We start from the raw sequence: 17032 nt of genomic DNA on the forward strand, positions 1-17032 counted from the left end.
GGTCCATTGGGCCCAATAAGGAAATCCTAATCCAAAATGGACTTAAACAAGGATTTATAAGGTTTCCAATTGTTTGTTGACTATTTGCAGTGCTTGTATGAAGTGTTTGATTGAAATTCTGTTGTCATAGAGTAAGCATCATGCATGCTTTCATGTTTTTGATTCATAATTGACATAAGTGTTGTAGTTACAAGGCACCAAAAATTTCTAGTTGTGACAATTCAACACCCATCTCAAGTAAACAAACAATATAGATACACATAGCACGTATTTTATAGAAAATACTCCATATATATGTGTAAGATGAAAGCGACTACACACTCACTTGATTTAATGATAATCGGGCATCACTTCGTTTCTTAAAATGATTGTTACCAATAAAACCGGGATGTTTTTCCTAAAAACCGGGCTTCACGCGGGTAAGGTTTCGGCTCGAAAACTCTTTTTCTCGGGATCTTCGGGACTTGCTTATGATGCTAGGATGATATAATAGGCTTGGGGTATTTATTGTAACAAAAAGGAAAGTATAGGGTGAGAGGAGTGAATTTTGTAAACAAAAATATGGCTAACTTTAATCACTATTTATAGGAGCTAAAAACTCGAGTTACGTTGGGCATAAATTTAGAGTATGTTGGGAGTACTCCTTCTTCAACTAGTACGTTGGGCGTACGAAGGGATCATATCAGACGCATCAAAGCTATGACACATGTCTCTCATGCGAAGGAGTAGGGAGGGTGACTGACTCCAGAACACTTACACGAGTACGCTGGGCGTACTTCGGTACGCTGGACGTACTCCGAATTTTCAAACTTCAAAAATTTATAACTTGCGCATACGAGCTCCATTTTTAACGTTATTTATATCCATGCGTAGGTGAGACCGTGCTCTACAACTTTCATTTAGACTCCGTCGGCTAATTTTTGACTTTATTTTTAAAGTTATATTTTTAACAGGCTGGGACAGGAAAAATCGATTAAAAAGTCATAAATTATTCATCCGACGTTCGTTTTCATCTGTCTTTTTACCGTTGAACTACTATCAACAAGATATTCAATTCTCGTTTAGGTTGTTTTGGCTAAAAATCACTCGATCTGAAATTTGAGTTTCGGGTTGCATATTGCTAAGCCGAATCTTAGAAAAATCATAACTTCCTCATATGAAGTCAGATTTGGGCGTTCTTGGTTTAACGAACACTACGACTTTCGTTTAGATCGCTAAGGCTAAAAAGCACTTTATCGTAAATTCACTTTTTACGTCACACAGCGTCGTGCCGGTTCTGTCGCGAAATTTCGACATGTCATAACTTCTTCGTTATAACTCGGATTTTGGTATTCTTTATATCTCCAGAATCCTTCTTTCAACCACTAAAACTTTTTTCATAGATATTGGGTTTATCTAATATTTATTTTTGACGCTTATTTTTATACTTAATTTATTAAATCATAATAATTAAGTAATAAACACATAATTCATTCTTATTACTTCAAAACGAGTTCCAATGGTTGACATAGACTATTACACCACCATTAATGCTTAGCCTAGAAATACGGGCGTTACAGGTTGCAACAGGGAGAGTAGTTTTTGTGGAGGAAGGATCACTGGTGGCCATTAGGGCAAACTAGTAGAGTCGGATAAGATGAAGGAAGAAGATAGGATCTGAATATGAAGTTGATACCATATAAGGATTATAATTCACGCTTAATGTTCCATTTGTATTGATTGAGATTATATAGTACAACAATTACAAGATAAGATACAAGCTAACTTATAATTTAAATACATTTAAATAAGTCTAAATATAATCACGTTTTATCTCTAATAAAGATCCCATTTCAAAGTATATTCCTTATTATCCAAGTTGATTATGTTTAAAGTGAAATAAGGGACATGAGTTGCTATGTAAAGATTCTAATATCCTGTTAACGATCTCGATCATTTTTAAAATGGACATAAAATAGATTCCACGAAAATCCAACATTGTTTTTAGAAGCATAGCACCCCAATGGAAGGAAAGAAGCAAACCTCGAGGACGAAGTCTAGTTCAAGTGGGGGAGAGTTTTAACATTCTGGATTTCAGGTATTCTTCGAATCCTTCCTTGGTATTTTAATATGTCAATTTTGGCCCCTTAAATTGGTTTGGACCTAGCCCAAGGGGCAGATTGGTAATTTTGGTAAGTTGAGTAGTATGTTGGGCGTACATTTGGGAACGCCCCGCGTATTAGGGCGCGCCTTAGTACGCTGGGATTACACTCATGTACATCGGGCGTACGTGTGTCCGGATGAGACCCTAAATTTTAGGGTTTGTGGGGTATTTAAGCATCATTATGGGGCATTGTGGCTCACTCTTTCAGCCTCCAAACCTCCCTTAGCCGTCTTGAGAGAACCTTAGCCTCGTAGTAAGCATTTTGAGCTCATAAGTGAATATTATGTGCCTTAAAGGAGAAGCTTGTGCATCAAGGAGTTAATGAGGGAATATTGGCTTGTAGATCTTGGTTCATCATATGTTTTGGAAGCTCCATGAGGTACAAAGTTGCTACCTTTATGTCTAGTTCCTCTAGATCTCTCCTTGGTAGCTTATTTGCATCCTTTTTTCCCATAAAGTCCCATTATAATGCATGATTCGTTTTGCTGTCCTTTCAGACCCTAGGAAGGGTTTCTAAGTGATAAAAATGAAGTCCCACTGGTTAGAAATGCCCCATGCAATTCGTAGAAAGGTCTTAATGGATTAAGACCATGTATAAAGGACTTTTTGGACGTCCAAAGTCTTAAAGTTTGAGACATTATGGTTTTGATACACATTTGGTCAATGGATCTCAAATTTGGGCTTAACTACTTAAGCCATTAAGCACTTATTGGAGTTTTGAATACAATGAGGGTATGCCCCACATAGAAGGCAGTACACCTCGTGTACGCAATCAATGTCCGTGTTTTCCAGTCAATGCAAGGCTCGTGTATGCCCCGTGTAGCTTCGGGGTACGCCCAGTGTACGCCCTCTGATGAGTTTTGTGAATTGGGCTTTGGAGTTGGGCCACTTTGGCTAGGGCCCTTGCTAGACTTTCTGAATGGAAGTGTCTTGGGCCAATTATGGAAATGGAATTTAGGATGAGGCCCAATTAAAGAGTTGGGCCCAATTTAGAAAATTGGGCCAGTTATGGGCCTTGTATATTTGAACCTTCAGATCAAAGATTTGGAGTTGGGCCTTGGCCCAAATTAAGGAAAGGGTAAAATGAACTATTACCCTATGTTTAGGCACTTAGCCAAGATTGATATTCCAACTGTTGATTAGTGTTCGTTTACTGTGATAGTTTGGGATTTTCGGTGAGTCAGCAGTCAGAGGATTTTAGTTCAGTTCGTCATTGTGAGGTGAGTTTTCCTCATTATACTCTGAGGTCTAAGGCACCAAGGCCGACCCTTTGGATTGTTATCTTGCTTTAATTACCGTTGTGATCTGTTAGATCGATATCCTGGTAAATAGGATGTTTCTATGTGGTTATGATCTATTAGATTGGTATCCTAGTAGATAGGATGCTATTATGCTTGGTGATCTGTAGATCGGTTTGAATGTTTGTAGATTATTATGTGATTATCTGATATATGTGCATATGTTTGATTGGTGGTTGAGGCTTTTCTGCTTTGTGTATGAGCCAACAGACCAGGCATTCCAACCCGATGGTTGTGGGCCGAGAGTATTCCATCCTGATGATGATTGGACTCATAGTGTGTGGGCATTCCAACTCGATGGTTGTAGGCCAAGGGTATTGATGGCTTTTATACAAAAGAACATCCTATGTGCTCATGCAAACCCTAAAGCTTGGATCTAGGTTTCTCTATTGTACATGCAATTCATCCAAGACTTAAGAACCCTACATCTAGCACACATATTTTGAAATTGACATATAAGAACAGATCTAGATGACTACCTCTTCAAGAATGGCTTGAATCTTCTTGTCTTGGAGCTTAGAGTCATAAGTGTCACTCCCCTAATGGCTTACAAACACCACAGAAGCAAGATGATGATATTGGAGAGAGGGGAGAGGCACAATTTCGACTATGAAGGCTCTTAGGGTTCAAGTGGCCGAAAATTGGATGCCTTCGGGTCTTATTTATACTGGTGTTGCTAGGGTTTCAGTCAAAACCCTAATGGATAGCTTAGGCCTTAAGCAGTCCAAGGAACCTTCTGGAATAAGGCCTCTTTGGATGAAATTGGATGGCCTAGCCTCCTAAATTTTGTCCGCCCTTATTCCTTAGGGTTTCCCAGCCCAAATTCAACTATTATACATTTGACAGTTCTAGTCCCCTTTATTTAATTAATCTCTTTTAGCCACAAAATTAATTCTTATTAATTCTTGACTAATATTAATTAAACAATATAATTTCTCCTTTAATATATTATTCATATAATATATTAATAAACCATAATATCCTCTCTCTCTCCACTAATCATCCTGTCAAGTTGCTTTGGTGAAGGCAACCCAAAAAGGACCATTCAAAACCGGGTCAAGTACATACCAAATATAGTTATGGACTTAGACACTAATCTAATAGTCTCCCACTTGGATAAGTCTAATAACTTAATTTGCAAGTATGACTTCAGGATCCGATTAGCAATCGTAGCTCTCGAAGACGCTGTCGAACTCTGATCTTATGATCAGCAACTTGTCCTTTAGATAAGGGATCATATATTCCTCCATTCTTGATATCGTATAGACGTGAGACATGGATTGAAATCATTCTCTCAGTCTATGTGTTGTTTCCTGATTTTTGATTTACGACGACTGACAATAGACTACAATTAAACACATCAACTTAGTCCCGGCTTGGCCAAGCGCTTAGGTTGTCATCACTAAATCATTGAGGGGCCCATAGATACCACTTTTATCCCACTTTGGGTAAAAGGAACGGATAAAATTTGACTCAATGTTCGCTTATATTCACTATAACAGCAAGTTACTAGTGCATTTACATATTATCAATGTGCAACCGACTTGCAAGATACAACTCACACATCTCGGTTTCAAGAATATAAGATATTATCGTCTCACTAATCACTCGTGATAAAATCCATCAAGCGATCCAAGTGAGTGTGGGTTTAATCTAATGCTTAAATCATATTCATAAGCACTCATGAACATTGCAGCAAACATTTTCTATGTCTAATACACTTTAGACAATCTACAAACCAATTCACGACAATCTTCTTTCATACCTACTCCTAAAGTATGAGCGATTGTGGAACGTTCGAATAATCTTATTAATTAGGAAGTCAAAACATGCAAAATGAAACACAATAATAATCGAATCTAATATGGTCTCAAATCTTTGAGTATAAATAAAACTCCTTTTATTTAGTCACCATATTGATTACACATTATTCATTGTATAATGTTTTGGGTAATCAACTTATTACTTGAATTATAACAACAATTGTCTCATGCTCTTAGAATGCACACTATGTTTACCTATGGTCCTTACTTTGTGAAATAGTGTAATTGAATAACATTTCCAATTACATTCATTTCACAATTCTCAATCCTTACCACAAGTGTAAGAATACCAAATTCTTGCCACTTATAAAATATGTTAGATTCTAACATTTTATGCAATGATCCTTTCGTAATGTCACAGCACCAAAGTCACAAATACCATTGCCAATGAAATTACAAAGTCCTCTATTGGAGATTGTTGCAAGACGATTCATATCTATGGAATTGTCTTGCAATAATCTCCAATAGAGGACTTTGTAATTTCATTGGCAATGGTCTTTGCCACTTATAAAATATGTTAGATTCTAACATTTTATGCAATGATCCTTTCGTAATGTCACAGAACCAAAGTCACAAAGACCATGGCCAATGAAATTACAAAGTCCTCTATTGGAGATTGTTGCAAGACAATTCCATAGATATGAAGTCTCACATTCAAAGTACATTCCTTTGAACATCCTTCTTGCATAAAAGTATTCTAATCTACACATATAGATTCTTAACGTCCAACTCCCAATATGGAAACATTTCCACATTTTTCATATGACAACTCATTATTAATAGAGTCATATCTAATAATAATAATATCAGTATGGTCCATCCATTACTATACTTCCAAATGCTCATAAGCGACCAATCCTCAACGAACCTTAGATTGTCCTCTTGACAGTTGATTAATCACTTTTAGTCATATCCAGTTGTAATCATTTTCCCTCTTAATTCCCTAGGCATTTGCAAAATTTTAGAATATGTGAATATCATAGTATATGCAATCGATCCTATACCCGAAGCATATGAGATACGATTCATAATGTCTTACATAAAGACGTGATACTTGACCAGTCTTTTGCTATAATATCTCTATTTTCCATGTTCTCACGATTCGAACTATGAAAAGGGATACCATAATCATAATCGAATTTTGAGAACACAATTCATATATTTGACTAAATTTGATCAAAAATTCACAATCTAAGCTTTTAGATTTGAATGAAGTATAATATTATCTCCCTTAATTATAGCAAAACAACCTTTCAACCCTTGCAACTTGGCAAAGTAAAACTCTTGTTTTTCATAATTAATATTGCTAACTCGCAAAATAATAATCATGCTCCCACTAACATGATGATTATATCTTTTCCAACATAACATTTATGCTCCCAATAGCTTTGACATGTCCTCAGAAATCCGATGAGCTTCTAGAAATCAATACTTATTAACTTCCTTACCAAGGTTCAGGTTTCTGAAACTGAGATGCTTCGATAAGCCTTTATCTACGCTTCTCAAAATCATACACCTTTCCTTAGATAACCCATGTATGTGTATAAATGATTCTAGAACTTATAGCAATAAGCCTCGAATGTTCAAACTAATTTATCAAATCTCACAATTCGAACTATGAATAGGGATGCCATAGTCATAATCAAATTCAAGAAATGAAAATTACACAATGCTATCTTCAAAATCTTTCTTAGTGAAAGCATTTCCTCACAATCATTTTCATGAAGGAGAGAAACCTTATGACACTTAGATTTTGTGGTCTATGTTTTCATATCCATGTGAATTTTTCATAACCACAATCACAAGACAATGTTTGTGACAAATCCCACTCATATGGACTGAACTTATCTAATCTTAATTTCTTGCCATCAAGGGTCCCACCTATGCTTCCAATTTATTAAGTAGCTCACTCCTACATATCAATGTATTTTCCATTGATCAAGGTGCTTAGCCTTTATGTATTCAATTGAGGACTCATAGAACTCACATGCATAGTTGACTTAAAACTGGAACGGCACAGAAACAAAATTATGTCAACACGATAGTTTGTAAACCTCAAGTCGTGTGCTAGTGTTTGTTAATAGGTTTACTCTTGATTAGTTCTTGAACCTTTTCAAGACCATTTAGACTCCCACTGACCTCTTGACATATAAGATTCTCTTGTCAAGAAACATTTCTTGACAAACAGATATTCAAGAGTTAGTGTGTGTCTTTATCAAGATAAATCCACACATAATTGGTATTTGTTGGTCTTTGTTTTATCCAATACATCACAACTTACCAAAAATATGCAAAAGTAAGTACATTCCTACTTAGGATTATGTCACTCAAGTCACAATATTGGAGTATGACTTTAAAACTTGGTTTTGGAACGAAGTACGATACATCTTATTGACTTAACCACTACAACAATCCCCGATTCCTCTTCTTAGCCAAACTAGAACACTAAGGTGTCCTTAGAGGATGAATTATGATATGTTTTCTAACTCATTTAAGATGCTCATAAAACATGATACAAAAGTACTCTCCCTTCTTCTTAGATTGGAGAAACTTTTATCTTTCTGTCTAATTGATTCTTCTTATTCGTTCTGCCATTCATTGAAACTTTTCAATGATTCAGAATTACACTCAATCTTGTAAGCATGACCACATTTACTAGACTCTTAGTAAATCATAATGAATAATCTTATTTTTATTTATGGTAGATTTGAACAGTGCACAACATTGTGAACTCGATCTCCTAGTCCTTCACTTGACTTTTTTGTCAAGGAATAGGTCTTAAATTTTCTAAGTACCAAGATTTCCATACATCACATGACTCAAATCATATGATTCCAAGCTTCTGTCCAATTGAAACTTTGGCGATGGAAACCTTTCTTTACTTAGAAAATTACGAGACTACCATAACATAACTAAGAATCACATCCACTTAATATTGCTTATAATGGAAACACACAAGCATCAATTTTCACAAATGACATTGCAAGGAGATATAAATAAGACAAAATCAAAGTTTATTTTATTACGGAAAAATATATCCTTACAATGAAAATTCAAATGAAAACTATGTTATTACATATATTCCTAAGCAATCTATCATAACTTTAAGCAGCAGCTCAAAAATCTGGTCATCGAATCCATGTGATCGTAATCCATTTCTTCGCGATCAGACTCAGCTCGCTCGTTCCTTTAAGCTTCCTTTCTTTTCTTCGATCCTTCAAAACATCAAAATGTAATCTTATCACATCATATATTAAGAATCTCCAAATAGGAACTTAATAGAGTTAGATAGTGGATTTTACCTGAAGCAGAGTCATATATCTTGACTCTCCCATCTCTTAGATCTCTCAGGTAGTCAGGACAGTTTCGTAACCAATGCCCCTTCTTTTGGCAGTAGAAGTATATGGATTCTTCTAGAATGGTACACAGGACTATCTTAGACTCAGACTTTCTTTTGTGTAGAGAAAACTTTTCTAGACTTCCAATGTTGTCATTGCACGTAGAAGGTTGGGATATTGATTTATCAGATAAATTTGCTCGACCAGTACGCCAAATCATTTCTGATTCAGCAGCAATAAGAAAATAAGTCAAATCAATAAGGGTCATGTCGTGGTCCATCATATAGTACTCTCTAACGAACTTACCATATGATTCGGGAAGTGACTGAAGAACCAAGTCAACAACCAACTTCCTTGAGACATCGACCCCCAACATTCCCAATCTATCAATATGTAACTTCATATCCAAGACATGAGCACATACAAACTTTTCATTTTCGTGTCTTTTTACCAATAGGGCTTGAGTGACCTTGAACTCTTCAAGTCTTCGAACACGTGGGTCAGTGAGAATTATTGGAGGAGGTGGAGGAAGTGAAACATGATTTCCATTTCCATAATCCAATCGTGGAACATCTGAACATCATCTTCACGTGGAAAACTTTTTCCAACGAATTTAGGAAGACCATAGTTGTCATACATCGGGAGAAAATTCAAGTTAGTTGATTGAGTCCTTAATAAAACACCCAAATGAGATATTAAGGCTAGGACCCAACACAATATTCTACAAACTGGAAGAGGGATGCCGTAATCCAATTTGCAGAATATTTGAAGGTAGGTAAATGACGATTTATCAATTTCCACCATGAAAAACGAAAAAGAAGGTTAAGTTTTAAATGTATTGGAAACTCCTAGATCTTTTGAGATTCATTGAACTTTTCAATGGCATATTTAAATCTCGATATGCCCCTTGATTTGTGACTGGGATGCCGAGGATCACAAAACAGGGTGTGAATAACCATGCAAATATACATGGTGCCCTTAATGTTACAGTCACCTATTTGATGTGTCGGTTAACTACACACGCTCCACCGAACTATGAAAAACATCGAGTCACCCTTTGCCACCTTTGCTTAGAACCCAATTAGTGTGCCGGTTAACCACACACGCTCCACTAACGTCTTAGCAAGGGTACAAAGTTTAATTTCATGGAATTGCATCAATTCACTTTTGCCTAAAGTAACTAAGATTGGGAATTTTATAAAACATTTAGTTACTTTAACATTAGTTATACTTTTAATGAGGAGAGGGTTTGCCCTATCCTACCTGTTCGGCTAACGACCCTCCGCCAATCAAGGAAACGGTGGGTGAGAGTGGACACCCATTAAACGGCCATTTTATAGGTCATAACCTTATACCCCCTTTATAGATCGGCTTCGTGAATGAGGTCTACTAATGGTAAGATTAGCAGTTTAAGTTATACATATATAATATTAGACTTCTAATGTTATATATAGTATAAGGGTGTATTTTACACTTTTAAAATACTAGGCGGTTTAAACAATTAATAAATTAGATCTTTAATTTGATTAATCTTAAACCATATAATAATGATTTACTAATTCTTTCTTTCAATTAAACTTTTAATTAAATCAATAAATCACAAGGGTGTAATTTGAACTTTTTCAAAACTAGGGTTTTAGAATTTAAAATTTCAAATTTAAACTTTTAATTAAAATTTAAATTCCAAAACTAGAGGCCAAGTTTTGAAACATTTCAAAATAGGGTTTAGAATTTAAATGTTTCAAAATTAACTTTTAATAAAAAATTTAAATTCCAAAACTAGAGGGCAAGTTTTGAAACCTTTCAAAACTATCTAGATCAAAATACAAATAAGGCAATTAAACAATTAATTGGTGATTATCTAATTATGACCTAATTCAATTATATGTAAGATAATTCATCAAATAATTCAAATAATCAAATCTTATCATATAAGGAATTTATTTTTCAATTAATTGGTAATTATCTTTTGTTTTGGTAAGGATAATCATATAATAACATTAAAATTCGGATTTTATTAGTCAAAAACGATTTTGGCAATTATCCTTCAGCAAAACAACAAGAAATCCCGATTTTACCTATGTCTGACTCCCCGACTCGCCGAGTCACTAACTGGACTCGCCGAGTTGGGCTGACTCGCTGAGTCCAGGAAGTGACTCACCAAGTCAGGTCGGGTAGAGGGCAGAAAACGATTTTTATTAGGCAGATGAACATACAAGGCATCAATACAATAGAAACCAATCAAGGCTCTAATACCGCTGATGGGTTTTATACAAAAGAACATCCTATGTGCTCATGCAAACCCTAAAGCTTGGATCTAGGTTTCTCTATTGTACATGTAATTCATCCAAGACTTAAGAACCCTACATCTAGCACACATATTTTGAAATTGACATATAAGAACAGATCTAGATGACTACCTCTTCAAGAATGACTTGAATCTTGTTGTCTTGGAGCTTAGAGTCACAAGTGTCACTCCTCTAATGGCTTACAAACACCACAGAAGCAAGATGATGATATTGGAGAGAGGGGAGAGACATAATTTCGGCTATGAAGGCTCTTAGGGTTCAATTGGCCGAAAATTGGATGCCTTGGGGTCTTATTTATACTGGTACTGCTAGGGTTTCAATAAAAACCCTAATAGACAGCTTAGGCCTTAAGCAGTCCAAGGAACCTTCTGGAATAAGGCCTCTTTTGATGAAATTGGATGGCCTAGCCTCCTAAATTTCGTTCGCCCTTATTCCTTAGGGTTTCCCAGCCAAAATTCAACTATCATACATTTGACAGTTCTAGTCCTCTTTATTTAATTAATCTATTTTAGCCATAAAATTAATTCTTATTAATTCTTGACTAATATTAATTAAACAATATAATTTCTCCTTTAATATATTATTCATATAATATATTAATAAACCATAATATCCTCTCTCTCTCCACTAATCATCCTGTCAAGTTGCTTTGGTGAAGGCAACCCAAAAAGGACAATGCACAACCGGGTCAAGTACATACCAAATATAGTTATGGACTTAGACACTAATCCAACATATATACCATCCCGATGATGATTGGACCCATGGTATGTTGGCATTCCAACCCGATGGTTGAAGGCCTGAGACATTCCAACCCGATGGTTGATTGGGCCCATAGTATGCTGTTAGTATATGTGTATTATTGTTGTGCGAGTATTTTGGGGAAATTCACTAAGCTTCGTGCTTATAGTTATGGATTTTGTTTCAGGTACTTTGGATGACCGCGGGAAGGCGAAGCTTAATCGTGCACCTCCTCGTTGTTCATATTGCGATTTCTATGAAAACTCTGATATTGGATTATTTTGAAAACAATTTGTAAACAGTGGATGTTTTTGAAATATGTAAAAAGTTTAAATTTTTCATGAATTTTACAGATGTTTCATAGGTAAGAGAGACGCGACCTCTTTACATATTGCTTCCAGATAAAAGAACATTATATATTATTTTTCTTCTTATAAAATTCTAAAAGCAAAATGTTTCAGTAGTTCTATAGTAAAGTGTTGTTATCTTTTTAATTTATTACAAAAATAGATACCTTACATTTATCTTACATGGAATTTTATTTTTTGTTGATAACCTACATTTTTTAACTCTCATTTGTTAAGTTTTTATTTTTCCATTATACGTCTTTTGTTCCCCATTTTCTCTGCCCTAACTAAATTATTGTTTATACATTACAAAGGTATATATAGTACGGAATTTTATAAATTTTTATATAGTTTTTTAAATTAAATTATTAAAATATAGCTTCTTTACTGACACGTAGATTAAATGACACCTAAACCTGCAAAATGTTGTCACAAAACTAACCTTCAAAAAAGAAGCGTTAAAAACAGTAAGCAATACAAAACAGCACAACAAATTCCAAATTAGGGAAGACGTTTCACCTATGATGTAGCGGTTTCAAGCATATATGAGAGTCGCGGATGGTTTTACAAAGGATGTATGACATGTAGAAAGAAACTGCAACCATGTCAAGACAATGGCAAAATCATGGAACCCAATACTTAGGTCAGAGCATCTTCCAATTGTGTGTTTTTTTTATTATTATTTCAAGGTGTAGTGTTATAGTTATGTTCAATCTTTTTTTATTTGTCTTTTGATAAAAGTGTTTTTGCACTACAGTCAAAGGTAAACGAAGGTTTGTCAAATTCTTTTTCCATTTCTGTGAAAACAAACCATAATAAGTTAGTTGACCTTCATAGACCATAGTAACAAAACTGATGAACCTTCAATCATTGTTTCTTGAGGAAAATGAATAATAAAGTGTACATATATATATCTGCATCAATGACAAGAACCTGATGATAGTCCATGATAGTAGGTATCCTGTGATTTTTTAAAGTGATCGATAAATATTAAATTTTTATTATTTTAGTGTTTGGCATTTGTTCATATTTCATTCCTTCAAAATATATTATTACTTTTCTAACTTAATTTTTGACCCTTTATCTTTTATGCTTTATATCCGCTACAAGTAGAATTTTTTGTGGTTTTGGAAAACAAAAACAAATCAGCCCAAAGGATAGAGATGAGTTTGGATGCAATCTTCATAAGGAGGCCATCGATGTTGTTTTCCTTAGGTGTTATAGTTTATTAATTGTTTAGCACGTAGTGCTACAAACCTCAAGGAGCTGCAATCTTCATAATTCAACATTTGTAATTATGATTCAAAATAATTAAATTATTAATATAATCAAGTTAGAAAGGTTTGGAATCTTAATCGTCTTACCTATTTATTTCAATTACGTTGGAGTGGAAATAAGGTTTTTTATTTTCTTTGATGGAATGAAATACGTATTTTACGAGGGAATGTGATAGAATGGAATGGAATAAAAAACTATGATGTACCCATTTTTATTTATAAAAAATGATTTCTCCATTGATTATTACTTTATAGTTGGTGATTGTTTTTTGGAATTATAAATAACATGATATATTTCTTGAAATTTTGCAGATTCCTTTGTATTCGTATGCTCAGCGGGACATATTTTATCACTAAAGATAGTAATCAGTTTCCATTTAACATCAGATATTACAGAAAACATTTTTATTTTCATTTTGTCTTTTATATATAATAGTCATGCTAAAAGTTTTGAGTTTTTAGATCATTGTACATTTACTCTGAAACAACTTTAAGAATACTGAAAAACATGTGAATTAATAAAACTTCTATCTGTACAAATAAAAAATGCTTCTTATTTGGATGAAATGTAACATTTGAATAAGAGTAAATACCTATTTTACCGAAGAATGTGTACCAATTCTGCAATAGTCAAATGTTGAAAGTCAACTAAAGAATCTTCTTTAAAGGATTGAGACTAGAAATCCATTTTAATGTAATTAGTTCAATGTAACTCAATAAAATCTTTCTATTTTGTCCATTTCTTTGGCGTATCCAACTCCTTCTTCCCTAGTTTGATATAATATTTGATTACAACAATATTTCTCCTACTTTTTTTTTAAGTCAATGTAACTAAAACTCAATAAACAATCAATTTTGTGAATAAATAATATCTATGACCACACTAACAATAAAACCATGTGGTGGTTGGATAATAAATAGTCACAATAAAAAAAGCTCGCATGTCTATAAATCGTTTACCGTCACGCTTATTCGACAAAATGCTTGATTACAACACCACTTGCCATGTTTTTTTTAATCGAAGTGACTAAAAACTCAATAAATAATCTTTTACGTGACTAAATAATAGATATGGTCACAGTAACAATAAAATCATGTGACAGTTGTATGAGCAAGAGTCAAACCCAAAAAACGTTTGTGTCTCTAAAAATCATTTATGGTCACATTTATACGATAAAATGCTTGATTATAACAACAGTTTTAACACATTTTTTTAAAATTAATGTGACAAAACACTCAATAAACAATTTTTTGTAATTAAATAATAGCTATGGCCAAACTAACAATAAACTCATGTGGCCGTTGGATGAACAATAATCACAATATAAAAAAAGATGCTTGTGTGTCTACAAATCGTTTATGGCCACATATATTCGACATAATACTTGATTACAACACTTTTGCCGTGTTTTTCATAAATCGTTGTGACTGAAACTCAAATAAACAATCTTTTATGTGACTAAATAATAGTCACAGCCACAATAACAATAAATTCATATGGTCGTATTAGCAATAGTCACAATCAAAAAAATGCTTGTGTGTCTATAAATCGTTTACGGTCACACTTATTCGACACAGTGTTTGATTATAACAACACTTTTGCCACGTTTTTCTTAAATCGATGTGACTAAAAACTCAATAAATAATTTTTCTGTGGCTAAATAATAGATATGGTCACACTAACAATAAACTCATGTGGCAGTTGTATGAGCAACAACCATAATCAAAAGATGTGTCTACCAATTGTTATGGTCATACTTATTCGACAAAATGTTTGATTATAACAACACTTTTTTAACGTTTTTCTTAAATCGATGTGACTAAAAGTTCAATAAACAATCTTTTATATGACTAAATACTAGATATGACCACACTAACAATAAGCTAATGTGACATTTGTATGGGCAATAGTCACAATCAAAAAACGTTTGTGTCTAGAAAACGTTTATAACCACACTTAATGGACGGAATCATTGCTTACAATATAAAATGTTGGTACCCTTTAGCCACATTTTTATGACACGGTCACAATTGTCCGGTTGCTACAGCCACTAAATTTTAATGTGGTCGTATAATACCTAAAAAGACATGATATTTCATCTCACTTGAACTGAAAAGTTAACATGTGGCTAACGATGTATGGCCAATGTGATCTGATTCGGTCCCTTATTTTCCACCGCTGGACCTGGACAACATCTAAGGAATACGTTTGCTTTCCTATTCCCCTAGGCCCTACCTCATCGTGAACACCTCCACAGAAGAAACCAGCGACGACCTGCTAATCAACGATAGCCATCGACGACCTGCTGCTCAGCGAACGTCTTCTTCCTCCGACGAACGTCCTCTTCCGAGCAGATGAGTTTTTTTTGCTCGTTTTTTTGTTTGATTGTTGCTGAGATGTCTGATTTTTGCTGCTCATTTTTGGTTGTTTGAATTTTGTAGGTTGATTGATGATGCCCGCAAGGTGTTTGTTAAATTGTCTGCTTGGAACACCATTATTGCTGGATAATCCTCTTCCTAGCAGATGAGTTTTTTTTTTTTTTTGCTCGTTTTTTTTGCTTGATTGTTGTTGAGATGTCTGATTTTTGCTACTCATTTTTTGTTGTTTTGAATTTTGTAGGTTGATTGATGATGCCCGCAAGGTGTTTGTTAAATTGCTTGCTTGGAACAACATTATTGCTAGATAAGCTCAAAACGGTTTTGTAGGGAGGGCAATGGAATTGGTCTCACAGATGGCTTTTCCCATCACTACCCCCTGATGTAGGTAATCTTGGCTATTCAACAATCTTAAGGAATATAATGATAAACAACTTTTCTAGAATGTGGTGTTTGAATGTTGATTTTGTGTTTTATAGATTTATGTCTTCTTTGTGTAGCTCCTCCGATGTACAAACAAATTTTGCAAAAAGAAAGGTGATATGAATTGTATGTCTATATACTTTATAGAAAAATTATGATGTAACTTGAGTGTTGTGCATTACAACATGATAAAGAATATTTTAATATACTCTCATTGTATTTTGTACTTTCTAAGAATACAAGGTTTTTGATTTGTTATTTGAATCAAATAAGAACAATGAAGTTTAGAGCAAATGTGTATATTGACTAGAAAATGAGAGAATAAAGTATATGGGTAATATGGTCATTTGTCATCATTCACCACATTCAGTTAAACAAATAATCAAACAGCATAAATTCAGTTAGATGTGAACTCAGTCAGAACTTTTAACTCAGTCAGCTTCTAACTCAGCCAACTCTAACCCAGTTAGCACTATCAAACGACCCCTAAGGTATGTTTTGACATATTTTGGGGATGCAATGTAATTGGATCATGCAAGTATTCTTGCACTTGTTATTGTTAAACTTTCGAAATGCTCACTAGACTTTCCAAGTCTAAAATATCTATTTGGACATTGTTTATATTCGTGGATTAGAGGATGGATGCTGATAGATACATGGATGTTTAGAACACCTTTTGGATATGTAATAACTAATTACGTATCTTATGCTTTTGATATGTAACTATGTTAGAACTTAACTTTTAAGACCTTATTCTGCAATTGCGTTGTATAAAATGTTAGAAACTTTGATTTTTAATTAACTACTTCAAATAGCCCATGTGATAGGTGTTTTCGAATACGAAATGGTAAATCCAAATGTGCCATTGCGATTAGGCTCCTACAAACCTTGGTAAAAGCCTGTTGGGGCGTTGTAATTTCAACGTTTGTATTTGAAGTCAATTTTTTAAATCTACTT

At 34.2% G+C, this 17032-nt stretch overlaps 1 long non-coding RNA gene across 1 annotated transcript; it reads left to right on the forward strand.

The window, feature by feature from the left end:
* Nucleotides 1-15335: 15335 nt before the first annotated feature.
* LOC128133342 (uncharacterized) lies at nt 15336-16326 on the forward strand. Its single transcript, XR_008231978.1, has 2 exons — nt 15336-16040; nt 16153-16326. It is a non-coding gene; the product is annotated as an uncharacterized LOC128133342 (long non-coding RNA).
* The last annotated feature ends 706 nt before the right edge of the window (nt 16327-17032 follow it).

Source organism: Lactuca sativa, chromosome 4 (genome assembly GCF_002870075.4).
Source record: "Lactuca sativa cultivar Salinas chromosome 4, Lsat_Salinas_v11, whole genome shotgun sequence".
Lineage (NCBI taxonomy): Eukaryota > Viridiplantae > Streptophyta > Magnoliopsida > Asterales > Asteraceae > Lactuca > Lactuca sativa.